Source organism: Epinephelus moara, chromosome 22 (assembly GCF_006386435.1).
Source record: "Epinephelus moara isolate mb chromosome 22, YSFRI_EMoa_1.0, whole genome shotgun sequence".
In the NCBI taxonomy this organism is placed as follows: domain Eukaryota; kingdom Metazoa; phylum Chordata; class Actinopteri; order Perciformes; family Serranidae; genus Epinephelus; species Epinephelus moara.
This window is the reverse complement of record NC_065527.1, coordinates 12,702,927-12,730,883: the sequence shown is the minus strand read 5'-3', so window position 1 is coordinate 12,730,883 and position 27,957 is coordinate 12,702,927. Positions and strand designations below refer to the sequence as shown.

The window sequence follows — 27,957 nt, the reverse complement described above, 5'->3', positions numbered from 1 at the left end:
GTCGCCACTCTTCTATTTACACATGCTGCGGTGTGTGTACGTGCACGAAGGTGTGTGTGTATGTGCCAGAGCAAGAAAAGGTGGACGAGTTACTGTGGAAACACTTAAAAAATGTGCGCACCCCCCCTCCTCCTGTCTTCAATCATTTGTGCATGTGTGTGTGAAGAAAGCGGAGGGAATTACTGTGCTAACACCTTTTAAAAATGTACAACCGCCCTCCTGTTATTCTTTCCTGCAGCTCTTCTTCATTTTCTTCCTTTCTCTTTTCCCCAATCTTCTCCTGCCCCGGTCCAACAGACGGAAGAATTACCCCGGCTGTCCTCTAATCTCTCCGGAGAGCTTTTTTCCCAGGGTGGAAACACTGCCATCCTTTTTCTCTCCACTGTCGCCCCCCCAACCCCCTTCCCCCTTTTATCAGTGTCAAATGATTACCCGAGGGGAAACTGAGCTCGGCAACAATATGCGTCAGGTTAGCCAGGGGGAGTCCGGCCAAAAACATCTCCTCCTCTACCTGCTCCATCCATCCATCCGTCCATCTAGCTCCCCTCCCCTCTCATGCCCTCGCATCACCCCACCCACACTCTCCACCTCAGTGCCAGCTGAGGGCGGTGGCAGAGCCCCAAGACCATCTCGGAGGAATTTCCCTGTTGAAATTTATATCAATTTCAGAGGCCTGAAGTTTTATCCGCAGCGTGTGAAAACTCCCCTCTCCCTCTAGAGTTCACTTTCCATTCCTTCCTCTTCTTCTTTAAATGCTTCTTTCTTCCCCTCTCTCCGACTGTCCTCTCCACAACCTTCCCCTCTATTATTTATCTCTTTAAATTCACTTTCCTTTTTGCCCCGTCCCCTCTCCTTCACCTTCTTCCCTCACCACCTTTTTTTCGCTCTCCTTAACGGCCTCGTGTAGGCACAGCCTGGTGAATGCCAGGCATTCCTTTGTAAGGTTAGAACACACAAAGGTGGACCACATCACCTGAAGAGAAAACGGCCCTTTTGAATCGTCGCCCGAGGGAAAGAGAGGCTGATAGCGAAGAAAAGAGGGAGCATAAAAGCGGAGGAGATGGAAGAGAGGAACACCTGTCCCTCGCTGTCCTCGCGTGAACCTTCAACTCTGACCTTTGTTACTTGATAGGGATGCCTTGTTTGAATAAAAGGGGCTTAGCTGAGGGAAAGTGCATTAGGCGTTGGTGCAAACCTGAAGAGTGTGAGCTTTTAAAGGGTTTTTGTGCCTCAGAGTAATGAGATTAAACACTGTCAAAACCATATTAGCTCATGCTATCGACTCAGTTACCTCCATACAATACGTGACTCAGAGAGCGACCACTGACTGGAATAAACAAGGTCATATCGCGGCCCAAAAGTTAATTCCAATCAAGCTCACAAACACAAACAACTCCACCCTTTCGACACACTCCGACCATTCACACGACCCACTCAAGAAACACACATGCTGAATGAACTCACCCCACCCCAAACACACCACCTTTGAGGAGAACAGACCCCCATACGTTTAACACATAGTGGGTTTATGTTTGGTGATGCTGGGTGTGGTGTAGGGTGGAGTGTATCGGTGACGCCAACCTGCCCTTCGTGGCTTATTTTTGGGCTTTTGACGAACGTCAAGGGCAAAGCGGGTCTGTGTGATGCAATGCAACGGTTTTCCAGTCACTTAACGGCCACTGTTTGTTTTTACTCTTACTAATGGAACGGAGCGAAGGGGAAAAGTGGAGCGGAAAAAAGAGAAACTTATGATGACCAGGTGTTTTTTCCCTCTTCTTGGGAATGTTTCACCTTGTAAAAGCAAGCGAGTGGGAGGGGACTTGTGTACCGCGGCTGAAGTGAATGGTTTGGGGGATTTTTCAAGGGGTGTGTGCTGACCAAAGCGTACGAGTGAGAATGAATGTGTGTTGTGTGAGAGTATCAGAGGGTGAGCTGAGATTTTCTGGGGAGCCGGAGGCAGAATTCTTCAGTGGAACTGTAGCATAGCCATGACTGGAAGAGGCGGGGGCTCTCCCGTGTTTGTGTGTGAGCCTCCACCGAGCAATTTTTTGCCTCATTGAGCTACAGAAAGCTGTAGCTTTAGTGGTAGGGTGTGATCAACAACAACACACACACACACACACACACACACACACACACAAACAGGCATGCTCACGCTGAACACACACCTGGGTGATGAATGAATGGCAGGCCCTGACTACCACACAGGGCTCCTATTGATGACATCATTGCTGGGCATCTGGTCACTCCACCCTCTCCATGTTTCAGAGAGCCATTCAGACGGCTTCAACTGCACCATGGCTCTTTCACAGACATGACGCCTATTGCTTATTTTCTAGTGATTATTCAATTTAGCCGGCTCCATCATGAGCAAAATACTTTTCTGATGGCTCAATCAACAATTGGCTGGTTTATGCCCCTCAATCAGCGCAGCACAGACGTCTCTGAATAGAAAGAATTTATATCAATTCCTCCAGTGCATGTTTAATCACTTTCCTATCTTGATATTGGTGGAATTTGCCAAAAGAGGGCGAAAGAAACACATAAAACTCCATCTGCATCGTAAATTTTTGCCATAATAACACTCTTTAAATGGTGGGCCCAATTTAATGTAATAGACTTTATCCAAATATGCCCTTGTTGAGACGTTGCCTATAGTTCTCATGCAAGGAAAGGCTGCCTCTGGTTCTAATGGCTGGGAGATTACACAGTCTGGGGACGTTTATTACTCTTCATGAGCAAAACATGAATGAGAAAAGTGCAGCTGGACTGCCAGCCTTTGGTAAATAGATGGAATTTAAACACTGATTGAAGTAATGAATGAGGGGATGCTGCTGAAATGACAGGCCTTTTAATAAATCAATCCCAACTGGCACAACATGATGATGAAGAAAACCACCAAAAAAAAAAAAAAAAAGCTTGGACAAATGTTGGAAACTCTCTACCTCTCTACCTCTCTCTCCTCTCGCTGCAGTGCTTCAAGATCGACTTGGAATTGTGGCCTCTATCTGATCTCTAACTCAGCCAATGGCTTAGTCCCAGTAGGTCTTTCAGGAAAAGGCTAGGCCAGCTTTCCTCTGGCTCGTCCAATCACAGGCACGGAGCAGCTCCTTCTCTTCAAGGTCCGCTACCAAAGCACAGGGCCAGGAACACGGTGCCAATTAAACACTGAATGCTAAGCCTGTACTGGCCTTACTAAACCCCTGTTGGAAGTCACCTGGTGAACGATAAGGAACCACTGTAGTTCATCCAGGTTGTTAGCTAACATCCAAAAGCACGATTTCCAATTACCCATGTTGATGAGAATTTATGCCTGCAGATGCTTGGCACGTCTTAAATGTAAGGGTCTATTTGATACTTGTAATACTTCTTGTAGCCATGAATAGCCGGGGCTGTAGTCCCGAAATGTGAACCGATGTCATTTACTGCTGTGCTTTGGTGATTAACCCCAAGAGAGTGCTATCATGTAACGATTGTACATGAACGGCAGCAGGTTTTAGGCGACGGCACAATGCCCCTTTATGTATTATCCAGCGTTATGTCCTGCATGGAGATTATTAATCGGACGTTGGAGCTACAAGGTATGTAAAGAGAGATGTTTTTGTGGGGGGAATTCAAGATAAAAATCTCTGGGGTGTTTAATGCCAATATATACATGTTGAGAGTGATTTGGTTTAATAGCAGAAGGATAAAGGGCAGGGTGATTTCTTGGAAGGTAAGTTTGGGAGGAGAGTGGAGGGAGGCAGAACATGAGCAAGAGACGCCTCCGAATTCCCCCTCTTCTCGTCTCCTTTTCGTTCCCTTCCCTCCTCTTCATCCTACCCCACCCCTCTCGACTGTGGCCGCCACCCCACCCCATCCTGCTCACTCCCCTCCTTCCTCAGTGCAGCCAGCCACAGACACTTGCTTTTTGTATGAAGGGGTTTAACCCAATGAACAATCCTGTCTGTCTTTCCCAAAATAAGCCAGTGGGAGAGGGATCGCAGAATAAGCCAGGGAGATTGGAGCAGCGAGGTGCACTGCCCCTGGTTATAAGTCCTGGGAGTGCTGCTTGGACCCACAGCCTTTAGCTCAATATACCCTGCCTGGCTGCCTGGCCTGCCTGCCTGACTGACTTGACTGACTGACTGGAGTTTCACTCCACTGTTACTCACTCTCTCTCCCTCTCCTGTCCTGCTCCCTCGCTCATTCCCTCCTACTTTCCACCCTGGAGAGCGAGAGCGCACAGATTGGGGAAGGTGCTCCTCAGACCTGCGTCTGGACAGCTTGAAGACGGCACAGAGAGGATTTTTCACTCTTCTCTCACTTGCTCTTTCATCCTCGATTTCACCATTGCTGCCAAAAAGCACATGGATGGACTTTTTTGTTTCATGCCGGAGGCAGAAAAATAAAAGTTAAACAATTTGTTCCACCTGCAGCTGAAAATATCCAACTTCTAACTTTTTGTGGTTGTTTTTTTTTTACCCTGCACTTGTGAGCAGCACTGGACCAATTCAGGGTGCAAGCTCTTTGCCCAGGAGGACACCATTCCTCTTTTTTGGCTTCATTGAAAATCTGATGCCATCGCATCCCATGGGAGACACGCGTGGCTGAGGCAAAGGAGGGAGGTAGAAGAGAGACCCACCTGAAGCTGACACCTACCACTGCCCTTACCCAGTGCTCCCCCTCCCCCCCCCTGCTCCTCAACGCTCTGAGGAGAGAAAGGTAAGCCCTACCTGCCCTCACGTTTCTGTGTGGGCTCCGTAAGCATCCTGGTGTCCTGCTGTCTTTTGCCTTTTCACTTTTATTACATGTGGCTGCACTGGCCGAGGCCAAAAGAAACAGGAGGAGAGAACAGGAAAGGGGGAAAAAATAAAAATAAAAAACAGACGGTGCAATATCTTAGTCATGGGACTTACATAATTCTTCTCAGTCCTAAGCTAGTGCGCAGAGTAACAACTTTCAGATTAAAGAGAGTGCAGTTTGTTCACCAAGCTGCAGACATACAAGTGAAAGGGCACTGATTGTGATATTAAAATCACTCTACTTTGAATATCCTGACCTTTTCTTTAGTCACTGTGTTAATTTACTGTGTGTTTTTGCCCTGATTAGTGACAGTGATGACTGATTCAAGTGTAGAGCTAAGACATTGTTGATGCACCCATACCTACATACATCTTCTGCTGATGATGTTGGAGTGGGCGTGGTGTGTATTCGGAGTGTGTATAGGGGTGGGGCAGTGTGGTAGTGGGATATGCACAGTGGGTTTGGCTCAATAACAGACATTCTGATTATCGTCTTAAGAGGAGTGTCCTCCATGTGGACAGATCTTGTGTATGGGAACGTAACTGCTACTCATATCCCACATTCTGTTGGCATGGACTACAGCTTGTTTGATGGTTTTGGGACAGATTTGTTGATCTGAGAGTTTATTAAAGTTCATATTGTGAGTGGAATGTATTAAGGTGAAGGAGTGGTGCAAATGGACACATGGTCCTATCATTTTTCCTCCTCCCTTCTCCTCGTCCCCCTGTTGCTTCACTCTGTCCATCCACTGTGACGCCTCTGGCAGGCCACGCTGCATTCCAGTGTAACGACATCCCTCCGTTGCAAACAGAAAGAGGACAGATAGCTGTGACTCTGAGTCCCCAGGTATCCCACATGACAAACTAACAGAGACAGAAAGAGAGGAGAGAAGTGAAGAGGGAAAAAAAAGACCAAGAAGAGAGGAGCACACTGGTGAACATGAGCAGAAATAAAGTGAAGGTTCCAAAACGCATGCTTTCCCGAGGAGATACATTTTTCAATCACATGTGTTTCAGTGCACCAACAGCAGACTTTCTTAGCAATGGAAGGAGGGAGACACAGCGAGAGAGAGAGAGAGAGAGAAAGAAGGGTATAGAGAGTGAGAGTAAGAGAAAGAGGAGGGGGGGAGCAAGTCTGGAAAAGACAGCTCTGAAATCCAAAAACATTTGGCAGCATCCGTCTATTTCGCTGGCTTACGGCAAGAAAAGTCAACTGGATATGTACCTGCGTGTGTGTTGGTGCACGTGCAGCCACATATGCGTGCTCCTAGGTGACCGAATGTGTGTGAGTATCGAAGTGTGTTACACAATCCCTCAAGGAGGAGCGGGTGAATGGATACACACTAAAGCGTGAACTCTCCCCCCTGGCAGTGAGGTACAACAGGTCTGCAAAGCTGCTGGTGCACAGCAGCAGCAGCAGCAGCAGCTTCTGCTTTACTGTTCAAAGTCGTATTTGCTCATAAAGTTCGGGGCCTCTCATGGAGATTTAGTGGTTTCCAGTCAGCTTTCCTCCCCTCTCCTCGTTTCTATTAAGGTACCCATAGGTCAGGAGATTTATGTCCCTCTCTGCATCACTTGCCTTTTTTTTGGCATGTATTTCCACGCCTGGCACATGCACGATGGCAACACTGTGCCGTAACCACAACAACCCCATGCCACTGACTGGGACTCTCTTGTTCTCCAGTGGGTGGCAACTGGTCACTTACTTTGTCACCGGTGGTTACAAGTGTGTTTTCGTGTGTGCGGTACATTATTTAACCACAACTAACAGCATCCAACCCGCTGCCCATTCAGGCTTTTGCTGCAAAGTGCCGAAGCGCGACCGAGCGTACACAAACAACTGTCACACTGAATGCACAGCGGCACACACAGCACACTTTATGCCCTGTGCAAGACAAACACCTACATGGATTTAACACACACACACATTCTGAACAGATGAACACGTTCACATCATCCTGTGCCAAACCGCCTGCTCATGTAGCACTGAGACTCTCGCGCCCCACTGCAGTTACTTTATAGGCCAGAACATGTTGAAGTTGGAACTTTTAAGACTCTAAACTCAACATCAGCTCCTTCCTTTTCTGAAACTCCTCGGGGATGACTTGTGTTCTGATGTAAGCTGGAAAAAACAAGGTCTTCTTTGTGGATCTGTGACGCTTTTTTGGTGAGATTTCATCCTCAGCACAACAGAGGGACAGAGTGAAATCTGATTCTTAGATCAGTCTCTGCTTAAAATCTCTCACTCTGGCTTCATCAAAGAGGCGCAGGTAGAGTGGATTCATCATCTCACCAGAGATTTGGGGGAGTTTTTTCTAAGGAGAGAGATTTTAAGAAGTGAATGGAATTTAACTGAAGTTTTAGGAGCTGCTTCCTCTGTTTCTCACCTCTCTTTGGCTTGTAAAACAGTCGACACTTTGCTGCCACAAGGGGGCAGAATACCAGGCAGTTCACGGTCGCACACACAGACACAAACACATGGCATCTTGTAGTGAAGAGAAAACCTGTTCCTGTATATCTGACTGCTTCAGTAAATCATTTTGAGTGTTATTACATCTCACAAATCTTAACTGTATGGCAAATTATCTAATAACACAGATTATATTCAAGGTAGTCCCTGATTTCTCTTTTACTCCTCGAACATCATGATTTAGAGATTTAGTAAACTTCGCCAAAGATCTGAGTCTGTAGTCTTCTTTAATAAAGCAAAAATACTTTCTCTCAAAACATTCATCCCTCACTTGCATGTGTGTCATACTTCCCTCAATTGTGCTCCCTAATAGTCTTTTAATGCTTGTTTGTATATGCCTTTGCATGTATGTGTGTGGTGTGTGTGTATTAGAGTGCACATGTGCTTCTATTACCCTCAGTCTTATGCCCGTGCGAGCAGGAAATGAAGGAAAATGCCACTCATTCTCAAGGAAAGTAAACGCCCACTTATTCCTTTACTTCCCTGGAACCCAAACACCTTCAGAACACACACACACACACACACACACACATACACACACAAAACTCTACCCTTTTGTTTCATAGGTACTTTAGTATTAAAAGGAAACCCTGTAAAAAACAGGGCACCACTTTAATGACTTCACCAACAAAGAGCGTGTTTTCATTTCAGCCGGAAGCCTGTGTCTGTATTTCCAGCCACACACACACACACACACACACACATACTGTACTTGCACACACTCTTCAGCCTGCATTATAAGGCATGCTAACGGGTGCTGCTGATATACTGAATGAAGAATTGCAGTGAAGGGCAGTGGAAACAGAATACAGGCCCTGGTCTTAATCAGAGCCTGGACTATAACATTCAAGATGAATAGGCTGGATTTGTTTTTCAGCTAAAAGGGGGATAAGAGACAGAGACAGTAAAACACAGGAATATATTGCTGTGTGCAGATGCATGGAGATTTGCATCTTGTCTCCCTTTATTTCCTCTTTGTCTCATGTGTGTGTATACTCTCTGAGCTTGTCTGCACATCACCAGTAGCCATCTTGGCCTGGACATGCAGCTGATATATGTGGAGGCCAGTCAGCTATATGGCAGATAGTGAATCTGCACAAACATACAGCCCTCCAGAGTGGATGGAGCAGCACGTTATTAATCAGGCTCTTGTATTGAAGGACATTGTTCTGGCTCTCCGCTGTGTATGAGCAGATCAGAGGACAGAAGGGGGAGGAGGAAAACAACAAACAGTAGAAAGCTGTCAATTATTCTAATTCTGTTTTCACATTTTGGCAACCAAATGTTTTTATTTTGTTCCCTTTGTCTGTCTAAATCATTTGTCTGTCTCCCTTTATCTGTCTCCCACTTGCTTTGCCATTGTCTGAAAACTGTGTCTGGACCAGAGGGAGTTTTTCCACTGGGCTGGCAGCGACAGGGGGGACAGAGAAAGGGAGACATGGGGGAGAAGGCAGTGGGGAGGCTTGGCAGACGACCCTTGTTATTTTTCCTCCGCCTCCCATTGACTCTGTCAGCAGTGGCTCAGTCTTAGCAGGGCCTCTGAGCCCAGGGGGCTTGACAGCATGCCCTCTTCAGCTATCAGAGGGAACTTATCACAGGCACGCTTTGGAGACAGGAGCACTTTCATCATTGCCACTTTTTCCCCTTTTAACGTGCCACTTTCTTCTTGACTTTGTTCCAGTTGTCCCAGTTTGTCCCCTTCTATCCATCATTTATTTAATACTGTTACAGACTACAAGCCCTTTTGAACCATACCCTAACTCTCTTCACTGGGCTCACCAGTGGTGGAAGAACTACTAAGATCCTTGACTAAAGTATGGCATCTGCATTGTAGTATTGGCATTTGCAAGAATCACAGGAAGAACCAATCAGAGTTGATGAATCCGTATCACCAACACATTCTCACTCTGACCTCGTCACATATTGACGTTTTGGTCATGGACTTTCCACGTCTACATACGACGTGCAGGGTACCCTGAGTATGTTAGCTGTTGACGTTCTGGGACAAGTTCAAGTCAAGTTCTCTTCTTTCAGGATACACTTCCGTTTTCACAGGAAATTTAACGTTTACATACAGTCTCTTTCAAAATAAACGTACTACGTCAGTCCAACACCGCAAATTGACGTTTCTTTCCCTTCAACAACATGACGCACATGTAATTAGGTTTAGGAAAAAAGAACAGGGGTTGGCTTTAGAATCTTACGAGACATGAAAACTGCTCTCTCAGGTGAAAGTCCTGCCTGCCCTACTCGCACTTTGTCCTTGTCCTACCGCGTTTCCCTTTGACGCCACCGGGTGCCGTTAAACTATAACGGCAACTGGCCACTCATCAAGGGTGCCTTTTTTCGATGGTTTCTGACGCCGCAAGTCACTGCCCAAACACAGGATTTCGACGACCTTGGAGTGAGACTGTGCTCTTAATAAAAGCTGTCAATCATGGCAGTCACTGCTTGTGAATTGCAGTCAAAGCAGGCAGCACTGATCAAATATGAATACAGATTTTGTTACTGCATTGTATTTTTCTTACCTTTAATGTTTTCAGAAACATCAGTGTACTGTTTAGCTGTAAAATGAGAAAGTTTGTTGTGGTCGGTGGGTGGTGCTTTGTTTCGTCGCGCTATTTTCAACGTGGATCACAAAAGTTCTCTTTATACAGCTAAACAGTACACTAAAATAAGTTGAAGACCGCTGAACCCCGCCCCCCACAAAGTTGAAACAAAACCTACGCCCTTGCCTGTGAGAACCACGAATCTCTAAAAAAGTCAACTTTTCATGGTGTCAGAAAAACAGCCCTGTTTTTCCACTTTGCAAGGGTACATTTTCACTTTTACACAAAAGTAGGAGAATTTTTCCAGCACATAAAGAAACACTTCATCCCTCAGTTTATCAGAAAAAAATCAAATCTCCTAATTATGAGATACGTGGTTTTCACTGGACAGGAAGAGAAGGAATCTGAAAAGTAACTAACTAAATCAGTCAGACAAATGTGGTGGAGTAAAAAGTACAATATTTCTCTCTGAGATGTAATGGAGTCGAAGAATAAGGTTGTGTAAAATGGCAATACTTAAGTAAAATAGAGTACTCGAGTAAATGTACTTGGTTACATTCAATCACTGTGGTAAAGCAACCTCCATCGTCAGCCATTGCTTTCAGTCTTTCAGTCAGTGAGGCCTGAACAAGGCCCAGCGACCAAGCCACGGACAAAACACGTATTGAGCAATGCTTCCTGGAGTCAAATCTATATTTTTCCAATGGTGTGCCGGAGCTCGTGTTTTCAAGGAGAATCCAACAGGAACAAACAGGAATCAGAGCCTCAGTGCTCATCCAGCAACAGTGCTGTTCCCAGTTAATGGGATGTGACATCTCGTTCTCTGCCACTGAGGCTGAGTTTTCCCTGGATACGAGGAAGCGAGAGTTTCCCCTGTCTCCTGAGGATGTGTGTGACCTCAGTGTTGGGAAGAAAAAAAAGTTGAATCCAAAACACTGAGCAAAGCCAAATAAAGGTTGTTTGATGTTTGGTTGGTTCAGGTAGCTGTACAAATGAGCGTGAGTGTACAGTACATGTGGGTTTATTTGCCTTTTGGGTTTTTTCTCTGCTTCCTCTCACTCATTGCCCCTCAGTTCACCGTCTGGCAAGACTTTTGTTTGGGGCTTCCAAAAGCAGGACGTTTGGGCCAACTCCTAACAAGGGTCAACTCCTCAGTATAAAACTCACATTATCCCTCTTTTCATCTAGTTACAGACATGCTTCCTGAGCCAACTGTTTATTTTTTATTATTTCGCTTCAGATGCAGGATGGATATATCTTTCTCTGATGGGTCAATATTGAGTAAGAGATTGGAAACAGCTCTTCTGAGACCATTTGAAAAGCTCCAGACTTTGTTATTGTTCAGTCTGAGCTTGATTTAGACGTGTGCGTAGGTGTTCGTGAAAAGAGAAAAGAGACTGGGGTTATTGTGGCGTTATGGTTCCCTCGGAGCAGGATAATAAAAAGCATTTTATTTCAAGGGGCCAGATTTTCTGGAGTAGGAAATGGATGCTTACTAAGTGACACATGTATTGTGCTGTATGCTCGCACACACAGTCCCCCCCTCCAAGTCTTCAGTAGCAGACAGCAGCCTGATATCTTCCATCTCAACAAGTTTTGTTCCACCAGTTACCTCATAGTTAAAGGGACACTTCAACCCAGAATCAAATACATATTTTTCCTCCTACGTGTAGTGTTATTTATCAGTCTAGAATCTTTTGGTGTGAGTTGTGGAGTGTTGGAATTATTGGCTGAGGAGATGTCTGACTTCTCTCCAATGTAATGGAACTAGATGGCAATCGGTCAACAGCAATGTCTCCTTCCAGGAATCATGACCTGGTTACTCAAGATAATCCACAGACCTTGTTGTGAGCAGTTTCATGTAGAAACTATTTTCTTTCAACTGAACTACATCCCATACCACTGCACAGAACAAAGTGTGGATCTACTGCTAGCTCAACTAGCACCACTGAGCAAGCTAATATCACAGCTCAGATGAGGAAGACGCCATTAATGTTTACATCTTGCGCTGTCACAAGCAGAAGCCTCTTGTCAATGATTTTTGATGCTAATAATATTATTGCAGGAAACAAAAGTCGGTCATTATAAAAAGTGAACTTCAACCATATTTGATTTATGGCATATTCTAAAGCAGTATTAAAAAAAAATTTTTGGCCACTTGGGGGCAGCAGATAAGCTACAATCTCAATATTGACATATTATCACCTTAGTTGATGTGGCACACATGTACAACAGTTGCTTATTCACACATCCAGTAAACACAGCACAACACGTGCATTCATTCGTTCGTATCTTCCTTTGTTCGGGCGGCAGTAGCTCAGTCCATAGGGACTTGGGTTGGGAACCGGAGGGTCGCCAGTTCAAGTCCCCGTCCGGACCAAATGCAGAGCGTGGACTGGTGGCTGGAGAGGTGCCAGTTCACCTTCTTGAGCAAGGCACTGAACCCCTCACTCTGACATCTCTCCACTTTGTGCATGTATAGATCCTGTATGTGCATGTGTGTGTATTTTGGACCTGTGTGTTAATGACAACGAAGTGAAAAAATTGAATTTCCCCTCAGGGGGATTAATAAAGTATATAAAATCAAATCTCTGTCCACCTTTTGAATGTTAGCCCAATATTCTCCTTTTAGCTCTGTTTTGGTCTCCGCCAACTCCTGGGGAAATTTGAGGCTCTTTAGCTGCTAAATGGTGGCGGTGCAGTCACAAGAACCTAATGTCAAACCAGGCAACCAGGCTGTTCTCGTGCACTGTTCGTATTTGTATACCTACAAAAAGTATAAAACTTCATGTATAACACACATAATCATAAGCTAGTTATTCAGATCTAACCCATGTACTCATGAAGGCTGCAATCATGCCCTGAATGCAATTACCAAAGCAGAGGAGGAAGTCATAAAGAGCGAAAGTCTGCAGAAGGAAGCAGGTTGGGGTGATGGATGGGTTGAGCAAACAGACAACTTTCCCCCAGGAGACTAGTGTTTGTATCCTGTATGAAACCAAGTAAACTTTGAGTTATTTTAAGGTACATCATCACTTCTTCACATTACATTAAGTACATAACTTTACGTTAAGTACGTAATGTGACAACGCCCAACCATGTTTCTTTTCCAAAACCTAACCTGCGTAACTTTATGGTTAGTACATAACTTTGTTAGGTAGGTAACGTTATGATGCCCAACCATTTTTTCTCCTAAACCTAACCTACGAAACTTTAGATTCTTAAACCTAAACTACTTAACTTTAGATTCTTAAACCTAATCTTTATAACTTTATGGTAAGTAGGTAACTTTGTTAAGTATGTAACGTAACAATGCCTAACCATTTTTTCCCCTAAACGTAATTTACGTAACTTTATGGTTAGTAGGTAACTTTGTTAGGTATGTAACGTGACGATGCCCAACCATTAATTTTCCCCTAAACCTAACCTACTTAACTTTAGATTCTTAAACCTAATCTTAGTGACTTTATGGTAAATAGGTAACTTTATGTTAGGTACGTAACGTAACGATGCCCAACCATTTTTTCCCCTTAAACCTAACCTATGTTACTTTACGCTAAGTACGTAACTTTACGTTAGGTACGTAACATGACAAAGGGTTGCTAATTTGTAAGATGTCATACAAATCCTTGTATGTTCATTTTTGTGAGATACAAGGTGTTGTATGAGGATACGTCGATTCAACAGAAGGTTATGAAACAGCTCAGAAAATGATAATTATTTTCATACCACCAGAGAGTTTTGACATTTAAGGACATGATAATGTAAATGTTGCTGAGCATCATATGAAATGTTATCTCACAACACTGTCAGTGTTTCTGCTTTCCTTTCATATATAAATCACTCTGCAGTCTGTCTTTAGCTGGTGACCACTGGTTCCCACCATGTTGCCACAAATGTGAGTCCTCTTTCTTCCAGCCTTAAACCAACTGGCACAGGTTGCCTCTTTCTGCCCAGATAAACACCTCAAATTTAGCTCAGCTCTCAGTGTTTCTCAAAGAGATGGATTTAAGAGGACTTATCCCCTGCAGTGGACCAAAATGTTTCTATGTCACACCATATTGTGCATCTCAAGAGCACAAATTACGCCTCCAGTGGTTCACACAATGTTTGTGTACACTGATGCCTCCGTTTCCATGTAAAGACAACAGATAAATAAACCTAATCAGACAAAACACATTTTACTTGAGCTGTGACAGTATCCCATGATTGTTTGAAGCAGGGTGCTGGTTCTCTCACACTTTATGTTTAAATGGCCGTGGCTTACAGACTTAATCCTTTCTGTACAGACTTTGAGCCCATTGAGCAACATGTGTTTCATAATGCAACACTCAGAGGCATTAGGCAGCGTACAACACAACCAGCCCTTCAAAGCTTTTCATTTTCGTAATCAGCAGCAAAGCAGTGAAACGATAAAAGAAAAAGCGACTTTGTGCTCATTCCAGCTTGTTTGAGGTGAACGCTGTGCGAGCATTGCCTTACCAGTGCGTGTGTGTGTGTGTGTGTGTACACGGTCTTAACTACAGTTCTCTTGTTTCTGTTTATCCGTACAATATATGTAATACTTCCTGGAGTTAGACAGGAGAGGCAATGCAGTTTGGCAGCATTCCTAAGTGCTTAAAGAAGCTGTTGAAGAAGAATTATTTCATGCTCACAAGACAGGAAGGGTTGCAGCTTTGCCGAACTATTTAGGAGGGATACAAGCGGAGTAGAGTTTCATGGAGAACATTTGAGATGCTGTACAGTGAAGACTAAGATAAACAAACACAAGACTAATTGGATGACAGCCTCGCTGTTTGCCTCTTCATCACACATTTACTCGGTTTTGTCTGTCAACATGAATTTAAGTGGGTAACATAAGTAAGCATGCAAGCGAGTACGGAAAGATTTTCATTATAAAATCTGGCATTTCAGTTAGTGTGCCCCATCATGAGACATTTTCTGTACAGTGGTGATATGAAGTGTATTTCTGCAGCTCAAACACAATATATGGATGCAATGTTGTCACCTTTTCCCATGTATGAGAACAAGATCAGAGAGATTAGGAAGCTGCTGCTGGCTGCAGGAACACAGCTGTAGCTGCATAAAGCAACACAGTAGTGAACTGTCTTGCTAAGAGGTCTGAAGACTTACATGACCTGAGTTAAAACCTGGATAAATGATAGATTGCAGAATGAGCTGACGGAAATAAAACATCTTCTACCTGACGCTAACCATGCAAGTCTGTGATTGTTTGGACAGCGAAAGCTACAGGAGTACAAACCATTTCTGGGAGGATGTTCTTTGGCCAACTAACAAAATACTTAATTAGGCAGGGCTTTGAATCAATTACCACTCACTTTCATGTGGTTTGCAGATGGCTACACGCTCTCTCTCTCCCCACTTTTCCTGCTCTTTCTTCTGCGAGCCGCCAGCAAAAAAGGCCTGCTGCGTTGCCTCATTGCTAATTTGAACCAGAGAAGTGGTCATTTCCTAACAGTGGGCCCCGGCCTGCTCCGCAAGCCGAACCGACAACCAGCCCAATGGAGCCTGAGTTGGACCGCTCCCAAAGCAGGGCAGAAACCACACAAACCCAAGTCTTCCTGACATGTGGTGAAAGTGTGATAGGGATATGGGAAACATCGGGGAGGGTTAGGAAAGAGGGATGGCGACGGCTCTGTTTCGAAGGGAAAGAAAGATCGAAGTGGGACATGATGAAAATGGGGATAGGAGAAAGTGGAGGGGGCGGTATTTGCGGGAAAGAGGCAAGGAGAGGTGAAAGCACAGGAAAAGATTTGAAGGTAGAAGAAGCAGAAAAGAGAAAATAAGCTTGGTCTGAGGAGCACTCAGTTTGTAGCAACCATGTGGCGTCTTTGATCTGGCCGAGGACTTGAACCAGTGTCAACAGAAACATGCAGGGGCCGTCTGTTTGCTCCCAGACACAGATCATTCCTCCATGAATTACTCTGCCTCAGTTCGCCGCAACCTCTTTACTACTCCAATGTTTGTTTACCCTGTCGGGAACACCCGGCCCATTCCTCAAGTTGAGCAACAAGCTCAGTAATACCCCAGAACTCCTGCAATCAGCTAAACTTTCTATGCCGTTAATCTCTAGAGGGAAGCAGAAATCTGGGTCGTTTTGAAGATTTAAAAGATACATTTGAGTCAAACAGTGCTGCCTTTATACTCCGCAGTTTATTCAGTAACAGAGTCATTTCTCATTTAGTCCTATAATCCATTCATTCTACTCCAGTCGCTGTCTGCCACCACAGGGCCGAGGCATGTTCTGTATCCCTCGTAGTCTGGAAGGAAGAGGGAGGGATAACAAGGAGGCGGAGGAGGAAGACGAGGATGCAGACATGTCCGCCAGATCGTTACAGTGAGAGGATGTGTCCTGAATGCTGTGGCCCTGCCATATGACAGCTTGCTTATTCAAACCTCATGTTGGGAGTAGAGAGACAGTAAAAAGACAGTGGAGTTAGAGGCTCGTTCATGGTTAGACTGGAAATAACGTCCATCCTCAAAAGAGCTTCAGTAGCATCAAGACGTCTTGTTAATCTTGAATAAGTATTTCACAGCTAGAAAGATGGTCTTTTAATAAAATTGGGCTGTCTATGCTGTGAAAGGTGCAAATTCTTTTGACATTGGTGCTACATGACCACAGATACTGATAAAAAGGGCTGTGGCATTTGCGTTTGCTCAAGAGGTGGGAAACCTACAACTACCAGAATGCACTGCGCCACACCAGTCCAATTAACACTCCTGCTGGTGGGGGACTTAATGCAAGCTAGTCTGTTTTGACACAGGAAACAATACGATGGCTAAAACATATTTCTGAAGAAATTTTAGGCAATAATTAGGCACAGTAACAGAATTTTGGCTCATATTTTATCAGCAGTTTTTCTCTTGATCTGCTTTATACTCTTTGTGTCTGTGGTGGCAGTCATACCAAAATGGAAGTACAAGCTGTAGTTCGAGAAACAGCCTTTCAGCCAGCATTGGAAGCCCGGTCTCGATCAGAAGTCAGTGCTTGGGCAGTGACTTTAGGCGTCAGAAACCAATGAAAAAAGGTGCCCTTTAACATTGGCATGATGTGCAGCTGGTTGCCTTTATAGGTTAATGGCAATCGGCAGCGTCAGGGGGAAACGTGGTGGGACAAGGACGAAAGTTAAGGCGGTGAAAATCCACCTGGGGTGAGCAGGAGGGGTGGTGGATGGGTCCAACAAATACGGACTTTCATCCGAGAGAGCGGTGTTTGCGTCCTGTAAGATTCTAAAGCCAAACCCTGTTCTTTTTTCCTGAACCTAACCACGTCAATTTGTGTTGTTGTACCGACGTAGCGCATTTATTTGGAAAGAGACTGTATGTAAACGGTACATTTCATGTGAAAATGGAACTTTTTTTTAAAATAACACAGGCGTAACTTGGCATGGCATCCCAGAACGTCAACAACCAATGCATCCAGGGTACCTTTCACATCGTACATGGACATTGAAAGTCATGACCAAACGTCAATATGTAGCAAGGTCCGAGAGAGAATGTGTTGGCATTGGTAGGATGGAGGGAAGTTTGCAATAGTTCATTTACCCATACTACCCCCATTGTTGTGACACAAAGCTAGATGAAAATTGGCAAAGTATCCCTTTAAGGCTCCACTTATCGATATTAACATGAACAATGGGTCAAATGACTCAGAGTAATGAGAAAGGGGTCATTCATAGAGTTATCACCAAGCCCTGCTTTTAGCCATTCCTTTTTTTAAAGCTTGAGTCAGGAACTAAAAGACAGTTTTTACCGTAGACTGTGTGATAATAGACGTAGCTATCACGATGTTACTCACTGGTTTGTAGACTGCCACTCTGGAGCCTCTAGTTTAGCATTTCAGTTGTCACCATCTTGGTTTTTTGGAGCCAGAAGTGACCATATTTTGACAAGAGGTTAGAGCTGACCCACAGGTCATAGTGACACCTCACAGACATCCTGTCACTCAAGCAGCCACGACCTTATATATATGTAACTTTAAGCCATGATAAAATGTAAAAGGGTGACTTATATTAAAAATTCACCCCCCTTACAGTTGATTTTTTTGTACCAGGCTGTAAACATATTTATTTCTGCAGTTAAGTTGTGCATTTCAACATAGATGTTCATGGGGATTGGCTCGCACCTGAAGCCTCAACCTCAAGTGGCCATTTGAGTAACTGCTGTTTTTGGCACTTCCACATTGGCTTTATTTTTCAGCCCTGGAGGATGCCGCTTTGTCTTTATTCTGCTGCACTGATTTTGACTTTTCTTTTTTTAGTTGGACTTTTGCAAATCCCCAAACTTGAAGACTCTTTAATACTGCAGCCATGCAGAAAATTTGAGCCTTGTCTTCATTTGCAGTATAAAAATAGACATCTGCGCTGTATGGAAATGGTCAGAATATCAGAAACATAAGGAGAATCATAGATCTGTATACTTAATCCCTCTCTGGGAGTGGATCAGCCAGGACATTTCGTCTTGAAGGATGATGGGGAAGGCCGGCTCAGACAAGCCAGGCGTAACGCAGCAGGGAAACACGCAAGCAGCCATCCACTCTCACGTGGAGACAATGACAAATCCAGACCCCATCAACACTTGTGGGGAATGTACGGAGACCCCCTCCAAGCCAGCACAGTACACGCTAACAGCGCCCTAATGAATTGAGGGCCTATCCCTGGTGGGCTGTATACGTGTGTGATCCGAAAACCAGGTTCGCTGACATTTCTCTCTGTCTTATGTCTCTTTCTGTTCCCATGCATAATTCTGTTGATCACAAATGTCTTGCTGTTTCCTCTTGAGTTTTGCTTGTCGAAAGGTATCTCCCAGCAAGCTGAGAGTGATGATAGTCAGATCGCCTCAATGCAGAGCTCTTCCAAAAGACAGATAATGCTCCTGTTGCACAACACGGTACTACTGTGATCCAGATGCTCCTGATAGTAAGGCAGAAAAGTCACTGACCTGATTTTTACCATTCAAATAGCAGTAGCATCTAAAGTATCTTAAGATCAGGACCACAGAAACAATCTAAAGTCTAAATACCTGCAGAGATTTTGTAAACCCCAACAGAAGGTGGTCCATAGTAAAGAGTCTAAAATGAGAGAAATGCATTATATTTTTCATTGCCTAACATCAGACCTGCCAATTTAGATTGGTATTGTCATTTGCCAGAATACTTTTTAAAGGTTCTCGTAGGATCATAGCAACAATGTTGAGAAAGAAACGGCCCAATATCCCCAGGAATTACGTCCATATCGGACAATGCCATACCTCACAATTTACATCCATTGCCAACATATATTGCCGAAGTAGGAGGCAGTGTGCTCTTTATGTAGTGAGGTCGAGGGTGCATGGTTTTTGCTGAATCATCCAATATCGGGAGGTATCTTCATACAATGGTTCGTATGATACCTTATGAATTAGCGCCACATATTGGTTGGGTTAGGCTTAGGAAAGAATCATAGTGACATGCCTTGAAATAACTTTTTTTGCATTGTCTTTTGGTTTCACATGGAAGACACCCTGACCTCCTCCATTAGCGGACTTTGTCGCTCTAACGTGACCCATCATGTGACAGACAACGCCCTGCAGCGTGCTATAATGGATCCACTGCTTTTCCTGGCAAATCCCCCTCTAATGTGCTGTGATTGGCTGGTAGTCTTCACGTCCATGTGTCAAGGTTAAAGACAGTTCGGGCTAGGGAGAGAGATCATGGTTAGGGCTAGTATTGGCCAATCACAGGACAGATGGGCAGAATTTGCCATGAAAAGAAGTAGTATCCAAATGCGTTCTCATCCCAACTCGTCAAATATCGCTGTTTTCTCAGTGGACTTTCACATCTGTATATGACTTGCAAGGTACCCTCCTGCATCTGTTTTTGACGTTCCAGGACACCATGTTAATTTACACTTGTTTCATGCATTGTGTCTTTTCAAAATAAAGGACATGGGCAGTTGCTGCTCATTAGATGTATACAGTCTTTCTTAAAATAAACTTATAACATTAGTAAAACAAATTGTATTTATGTTTATTTACTTCTGCAACAAAAGCATGTGGTTAGTTTTAGAAAAAAAACATTATGGTTTGGCTCAACATTCATACAGGAAGCAAACAGTGGGCTCCATGGTGAAAGTCCAGGGTTTGTTGGATCCATCCACCCCTCAGGGACCCCTCAGCCCCTTATATTACCTTGATTCCGGCAGCGTTACAAGCTGACGTGGCCCGGCGGATGTCACACTGACGTTGTTACCGTCAGCATTTCTAACTGGTGCTGTCCGGTGGCATTATACACTGACACCCCCTGTTGGCGTAGATGCCTTTTTGCATTGGTGTCTGACGCCAGAATCACTGACAAAACCATGTTATTTGACGACTTGGGAACGAGAATAGGCTGGGGATCCATAATTATGCCTGCAGCACATAGGTCACATGATCACAGCCTTGTGGCTCGTGATCACATGGGTCATATATGAATTATAAAACACTACTATTCATTGGTATGAGTACAAGCAGTGAACAGAAACAGCCTGAATATCAACGATCTTGTGTGGTGATAGGGTTGGAAAGACAATGGGAATTATATTGAAAAAATCTGAGTGGCAGATTTGTTAGAACACACACACACACACATACAAATGTGTACACGTGTTAAAGAATTATGGGGACCTAAACTGTGAGCTGTGGGGTTTCTCTCTGCTGTTTTCCATCTTGATCAGTGATACAAATTCAAACAAATGGTAGAGCAACATTAAGAAGGCCCTGCATGGAGTGTGCATCGATTAATCTGCAAATCTCCTCCATGTGACGCTCCTCCTGCCTCCTCCCTGCCCATTACACTGCTCTCAATACGATTATACAGAGACGACGGGGGAAAAGAAAAGCATTAGTTGTAATGCTGCCAGGGTCCAAAATTGTCCAAATAGTTCTCAGCCCTGCCAGACACAACAGCACATTCACAGTCTCAGCCTGTCTGTGGATTCAATTCATTTTGATCCCGTCTTCTGTTGTGTCCTTTAGCAGCTCTGGCATTTTGCTAAGATACTGCCTACATGTCTTTTCTGTCTATTGTCGATATAGTGACGGCATGACAGCGCTGTTGTCCTCGTCCGTCATCTGCAAAACACATAGAAGCGCTGCTTTCTGTGTGCAGGAGCTGAAATGTTGCGTCTCCTCTCTCCTCTGCATATCCCAAGCTCCAGGGAGCAAGGAGTGTTGTAATGCCTCATCTGTAACCTCAGATGCACTTCATCCTATGTCCTCCCTACATCTCCTCTCTACGTTTCACCAGTGGTCCATCATTCGCTCCATAGAGGGCGTCTGGAATGTGTCTGTAATCACTTTCACTGCATTTTTCTGCAACAAGAGCGGAGCTCAGACAGTAACGCAGAGTGTCTACAGTGGGAGGGAGTATATGCAGAGATGCAGACAGGCAGACAAAGTAATGGATGGTGATGTTTGTTGGCTGAGAAAATCATCTGATCTACAGATAGAGAAATCAAGACTGGCCAGGACTGGCCCGCTTTCTCAAAAGTGTCTTAGAACAAAAAACATCTTTGTTCTGTTGACGTATGATGCTTTGGGAAAGCCACATTTAAACCCAGATGGAAGGGTTTTGTCTCCACTGTCAGTCTAGACTCCATTTATTTTCACATCTGTGCTTCTGCGATAAGCAAATTGTAGCTATTACCTTATGAGTGTGAGAGGGCAATTGTGTTTTTTTCCCCACAGTGTGGAGGAAGGAGGCAGGGAGGGGGAGGTGGGGGGGACGCACACAAGCAAAAATGAGTGTGACCACTGTGGGAGATGTGGTGAACATCAAGAAGTGGGGGTGGAGATGGAGGGCTGGGAAAGGAGGGGTTGGTTGGGTGGGTGAAAGAAATTTGGCATCGCTGATGGAAACGGGGTCTGGAGCCGGCACACACTTTGCGCATAAACACATACATACACACACGCAGAGGACAGACACCAGCAACCATCATTCAAACGGCATTTTAAGAGCCATTTAAGTCATTCCAATAAAAACTGCAGCCGTTATAATACGCTGTCCAGGGGTAGACGGAGGGGAAAGAAAGTTATGGCATGGGTAATCTCGGGGTAAGGGGTAGCAGAAAGAAAGTGAAGGGAAAGTAAAGCAGACAATGTTTGTTTTTAAGTCTGCAATCTTTTTCATGTCATTCTCCCTCTTTGCTTTTCTCTGTGAGAGGGAGGCCAGCTCTCCAGTCTGGGAAAATGGTTTAATGACAGCAGAAGGGTGCAAAGGGTTTACAATCCTGCCAGTCTGATCAATAATCAGCTCATCCCTGCAGCTGAACGTGTGATATTTCCCACCCTCCCTCTGCAGGCTTGAGGGCAGTGATTGTGACTGATACTGACCACATGTTGGCAGCTTGTCGCCATGACACATTTCATATGTTTGACCCCTGTGATGCACCATGCCACCTTTTCCTAGCACTGGTACTGACCTCATGTGTCACCCATCATCTATATGCCACTGTTGTTTGACTCACTCACTCAGCGACCCTTCCCACCAGACCCTCAGACAACAACCTCCTCTGAAAACGTGACAGCCCAGACCGACATCTAACAAGAAAGGGGGGGTAGAGTTTATCTGTCTGCCTCGCGACCTTAAATCTCCATCCAAGGCCAACAACCACATATGCAGCGTTGCATTCCGACGACTGTTATTTCGGCATTATGTCTATTTGCTCTGTTCTCAACTGAAGGGCTGTGAAAAGCCGTCTAAACACAGCTCTCTCATACCACGCAATCCTAGCCAGTGTTAGCAAAGCCGAGCGAGTGCAAATATGGAGCAGGACGATGGAGATGTCGGATAATCGCTGCTCCTTCACTCCATGGCGTGTGTTCCTCTTCTTTCTGTGTCTTAGTCAGCCTCTGAAGCACGCAAATCCTCATTCCTCTTCACCCAAATTACATTTTCTTACTTACCTCTGGTGGTATCAAACCCTGCAGAGAGTTTTGGTTTTACTTGTCCAAGTTTTGAGACGTCCATCTCTGACATTTTTGCCTCCTCTCTATTACAGTGCTGGTGAGTCGAATTTTATTTGTGGTGTTCACAGCAACAATCCACCGCACAGAAGTATCTACATAGCTAAAATCCGCTGGTGAACTTACCCTTCAAACAACCATTCCCTATTGATACTGTACTTTTTTACAATGGACTACCCAACCAACCATGTCTCACTCTCAACCCAGCAAATACCGACACTTGGCCAGTGGCCCTAACCGTCAGATACTGACACCCTTTAGCTGCAGTATGAGACGCAACAGACAGGGGCAGGGCAACTGCCTTGGTATAAGAAGCAAGATAGTCCACACAGGGCTGGGTGGGAGAGATACTTATTTTTGACCAAACCATGATGTTTTCTTCTAACCCTAGCCACGTACTTTTGTTGCCTAAACCTGAAGAACCCATGTTCTTGGTATATCTTAAAAACAGACTATGCATTTAACAAGCAGACACTTTACATTTCCCGTGAAAATGGAAGTTTATTTTGAAAAGACACAGTGCATGTAATGAGCCTAAATTGACATGCTGTCCCTGAGCGTCCAAAACTTTCACAGGAGTGGTAGCTAGAGCTCCATATATTTATAGGACCAGAGCAAGCTTCAGTATTTGACGAGTTGGGAGTGAGAATGTGTTGGACTTCCCTTTGCTCTATGCACCCTGGAGCAACAATTGTGCACATTACCTAGATTTATTCTCATAGATATCTGCGCATCTCACAGACCAATCGCCAGAATAACTGTTGGACTGTACGTTTATGCAAACCATAGATATGTAACATTTGTACATTATTATGTCACACATATGTTGAGACATTAGGTTTCTTTACAATTTAACAATGCTGTGGTCAATGTGTGGTTATGTTAAGGCACCAAAAACTCTTTGTTATGATCGGTGAAAGATACTATTTTGGCTCAAAATACCATTTGCTGCTGGAAATGCTGCCAATGTATTGAGAAAAAACCTGTTTTGTTTTTTGTTGGGCTTGAAAAGTGGACCGCAGTTTGGCAGCTGTCTCGTCTAGGTGTCACAACATCCACCATCCCCTCCACCTTCAGATGACAAATTCAGCTTATGCACATGTAAGCAGAGCTACGTTACTTTAAAAATTATATGATATGTATGAAATGTACAAATGTAGCATATTTGTGGTTTGCGGAAACACATACCCACCCACACACACATGTGCATAGACATATGCCTACATGCCCGTATGCACACCCACCCTCACCCTCCCACCGCAGCTCAGACCTCAGAACATTTTTACAGACCATTCAAAAGCCATTACCTCTGATTTACAGGACACGTTTAGCTTGTTCTCCTTTATACCCGCCTACCACAAACCCCACTCTCAACACGCACCACCTCCACCTCCACCTCCAGCACACGTGAAGTTTTTATAAACCCATGGTTTGAGCATGAGTTGATGTCTCCTGTCCCCATCTCGTTTTGTTTTGCATAGAAAAAAAGAAGTGTTGGGGTTTTCACTCCTACCTCTCAAAACCTAAGTCAACACGACGGCTTCCAAACCATACAGCGTCGCGCTGAAGAGACGCGTCAGACGGGGCCAGGGGTTATGCTTTCTCAGCAGCAGATGAGTGATTTGAAAGGAAGGAGAGGTTTTGTGGGCAATTTACGTACGCTGGACTTTGTGTCGTTTTGGGGTCGTTTGTGGGCTGTGGGCAGCCGTGCCTTCTGCTCTAGACTGACCATCATATCTCTGTTTGATGACCTTCGTTCGCACATGTTCTTTTGGTAATTTTCTAGCATAGTTTCACACTTCAAGAGGGTGAATGAGAGAAAGGTGGTTGCATTTCCAGTGGGAGAGAAAAGGAGATTCAAAGAGAGATGGAAAGGCTAGACGAACAATCCTTTTCCATGATGCACTTCATGCCCTCTGAGCACAGATTTCAGATTTGGTCGATGATGCCCTCACCCACCTCCCTCCTCCTTTGTGTTGCCCGCTAGCATGGTGTTGCTCAACTGGAAAACAATGGCAGAAGTCCTCCATCTGGTTGCAGTTTGTATCCCGTGCCAGTTTGATTGGGAGTTACACAGAGACCTCCAAGGGGCTTAAAACAACAACAGCTCGCAGTCGAGAAGGCTGGTTGCATATTTCCAGCTACTGTAGCAATAAACACACTCACACACGTTCATACACAGAGAAACCCAAGTGAGTAACTATTAAATTGATATAATTCTGAAATGCGGTGACTGATTACATTCAGGGGAATGTCAGAATGGACAGGTACTGGAAAGACGTTAAAATTATGAAGTGTATGATGAGACGGAGGGGGAGAAAGTATGACATGTATCGGGCCCATGGCAAGTGCAGTGGTGGAATGTCCTGGGGTGTTTTAATGGAGTTTGTCTCTCCACACCTGTGGAACTAATAGCGAGCCACTGAAGTCAGATGTCCTATGAAAATATTTGGTGGAATGAGAGAAGGGGGAGAAGGGGGCGTGGATCAGTTGGAAGGCTCATACCTAAAGGCAGGCGTGTAGTTTGGCTTTCGCCTAGGATTTCCATTAAACGGCAGGTTTGAGGAACAAGATAATTGCTCTAGCAGAGTCTCCAGCCTGAACTCCATCGCCTCCTCTATCCCTGTTTCTCATAGACACTCTCTAGCCCATGTGCTGCAGAATATCTTAAAGAAAAACACAGTGTGTATGCATGCTGTTGATGTTCTGAAAATGCAAAATCTTCGGATATTGTTCTGCTACAATATATGCGTGTTTGTGGAAACCATGCCACTAGTCGTTTAGATGCCACTGTTGGACAATATTGTCAATACTCCAATGAACATTTGCATATTTGAAGTTCAAAGCACTTGATTGAGCAACATTTGACCCCAGGCTGTGTGGACACTTTTTATAGCCAGTTAAATTTCTTATAAAAATGCATGCCTCTCAAGCTAAAAACACTTTTTTTTTTTCTTTTTGTTTTCACCCGACAACTGTGATGTGCTTGCAAAGGTTTTATGAGGTCAGTGAGGATAGGAAGCCAGAATGCGGTATGGAAATGGTCCTGGTAGCATTAGAGGATTGGTTGAGGGTTTCCACTGATGCATACACTCCCTCTGTTGCTGCCTTGTTCTTTCTTTGAAGTCGGCGATGGCAGTAGTTATCACAAGTGATGATGTTCCCAAGTCTCTTTTGCAAGTGGGGAACGAGTTTTAGTGGTTACCCCGGGGCTGGGTCTTTCACAGTGCAAAGTATGTGTTCTATTATTGATTTTTTCCAAGTATCTGCCAAAGGGATGAGATATTGTTTCATGTGCAGTTCCTCTTGTTTTGAAGAAAATTCTTTGATCACATGTCATTTTATTGAAGCCAGTGGAGTTGGATAATCTGCTTTTTAAGCCATGCTGGTGACACTGGCTCGAGGACGACAGTGTCTGGTGGTGCGTCAGTCCACCACTTTGGTCCAGACTGTAATAAATCATCAACTGTTGGATACAGATATCCACGTTATCTAGACGATGTATCTTAATGACTTTGGTGCTCTGCTGACCTTTTCCTCTAGCACCATAATGAGATTCAGTATGGGGGTTGTGACATTTGTGAAATGTCTTGACACACATTCATGTCCCCCTCAGGATAAATTGTAGGGATCTGTCAACCCTCATCTGGCTGTAGACGTTTATAGTCTTTTTCAAGTGAAGCCAGTGGTGTTAGAAATTCTGTCTTTTTTCCAACGTATCCTCAGACAACGGTTTGTATGATATCTAACGAATTAGCGCCTCACAAGCAATGTTACTTATTGAACGTAAAGTTACATACTGAACGTAGGTTAAGTTTTGGCATGTAAAGTTACTTTGGTCAGGTTTAGGTAAAGAAACATTGTGACGTACCTTAAAATAACTCAAAGTTCACTTGGTTTCACACGTTTCTGAACACCGTCTCCTTGGGGAAAGTCCTGTGTTATTTGACCCATCCATCACCCTTAATCTGCTTTCTTAAGCCTTGTTTCCACCAAACACTTTCGGTATGGTACCTTTGGAGCCAAAAGTAACCCTTCAGACATGGTACCTAGACCCTAGCGTTTCCACCGCAAACAGTACTCTTTCATGTGGGCGGGGTCACTCACTGCTCCGTCCAGCACTCACTGTATTTCCTCATTACTGGTGACACAGATGGAAGTCTGCACCTCGTTTATTGTCCACAGAATGGGCAGTCGGTCCAGTGAATTAAGTTATCTTTTCTCTGACAAGAGGCAGAAAAACATCCTTTCATTTTATAGTTATAGTTTACTACTAAAACTCTCCACGGTATGAACAGTGGTTACATGAGCCTCAAAACCAGTTACAACTCAGCCCTGAGCAGAGTGACCGTCCTCTATTGACCAATCAACAGACTACAGTGTTCACAGCTCCACCTTCTAGTACCAGATCTGTGTGCTAGGTACCCCAACAGAGGGGGGGGACCTAAAATGGGGACAGTATAGAACGTTTCCATTGGTACCATCCACAACTTTTCATAGTGGAAACTGAAAAAAAAGCGTACCGAAATGAACTGTACCGTACTGCTTGGTGGAAACACGGCTTTATGCAGACTTTTGCTCTTTATACTACTTCCATCTTTAATCCTGTCAGCGTATTGGTCACGTGATTGCAGCCCTCCCGAATACATGGGTTATTCACATATTACTGACACAATTACTCGGGTCATATATGAATTCTGATGCATTACTTTTCGTGGTTATATGTATGAACATTTCATGCTTTTCTCACCAAATCATGAAGCTGCATTCAGTAGAATCATCACACCAACTTGTGATTTTTGTTACATGTGGAAAATTAGTCTCTATAGTTGTGCATGAGAATATAAAGGCTGAAACTTTGTTGCAGTTCTGGAGCTTTTCTCAGTTTAAATGGATCTTCTGGAACTTCTTTTGCATCCTGTTCCTGGAAAGGGAAGAATTTGCTTACTGTGTGAAGAAATAAAACATTAACAGATTGCCTACCATAATGACCAACCCTGAGGGTTTGTCAGTGTACTTTCTAGTTGTCAGCTTTAAGGAGTGATGGTATGTTAGTTAAAATGCCTCCAAATTCTTGTCCCCAATTAGGGTAAGACCACTGAAAACATACCATACATGGAAATGGGAATGCTGTGTCAGTTTTTCGTGA

At 44.3% G+C, this 27,957-nt stretch overlaps 1 protein-coding gene across 1 annotated transcript in view; it reads left to right on the top strand.

Annotated features, from left to right (window-relative positions):
* The first annotated feature begins 3,939 nt into the window (after nt 1-3,939).
* Nucleotides 3,940-27,957, top strand: part of col8a2 (collagen, type VIII, alpha 2) — a 64,720-nt gene continuing 40,702 nt past the window's right edge. Inside the window, exon 1 of the mRNA XM_050035291.1 lies at nt 3,940-4,704. The gene's annotated coding sequence lies outside the window, so the exon portion shown is untranslated. The remainder of the gene's footprint in view (nt 4,705-27,957) is intronic.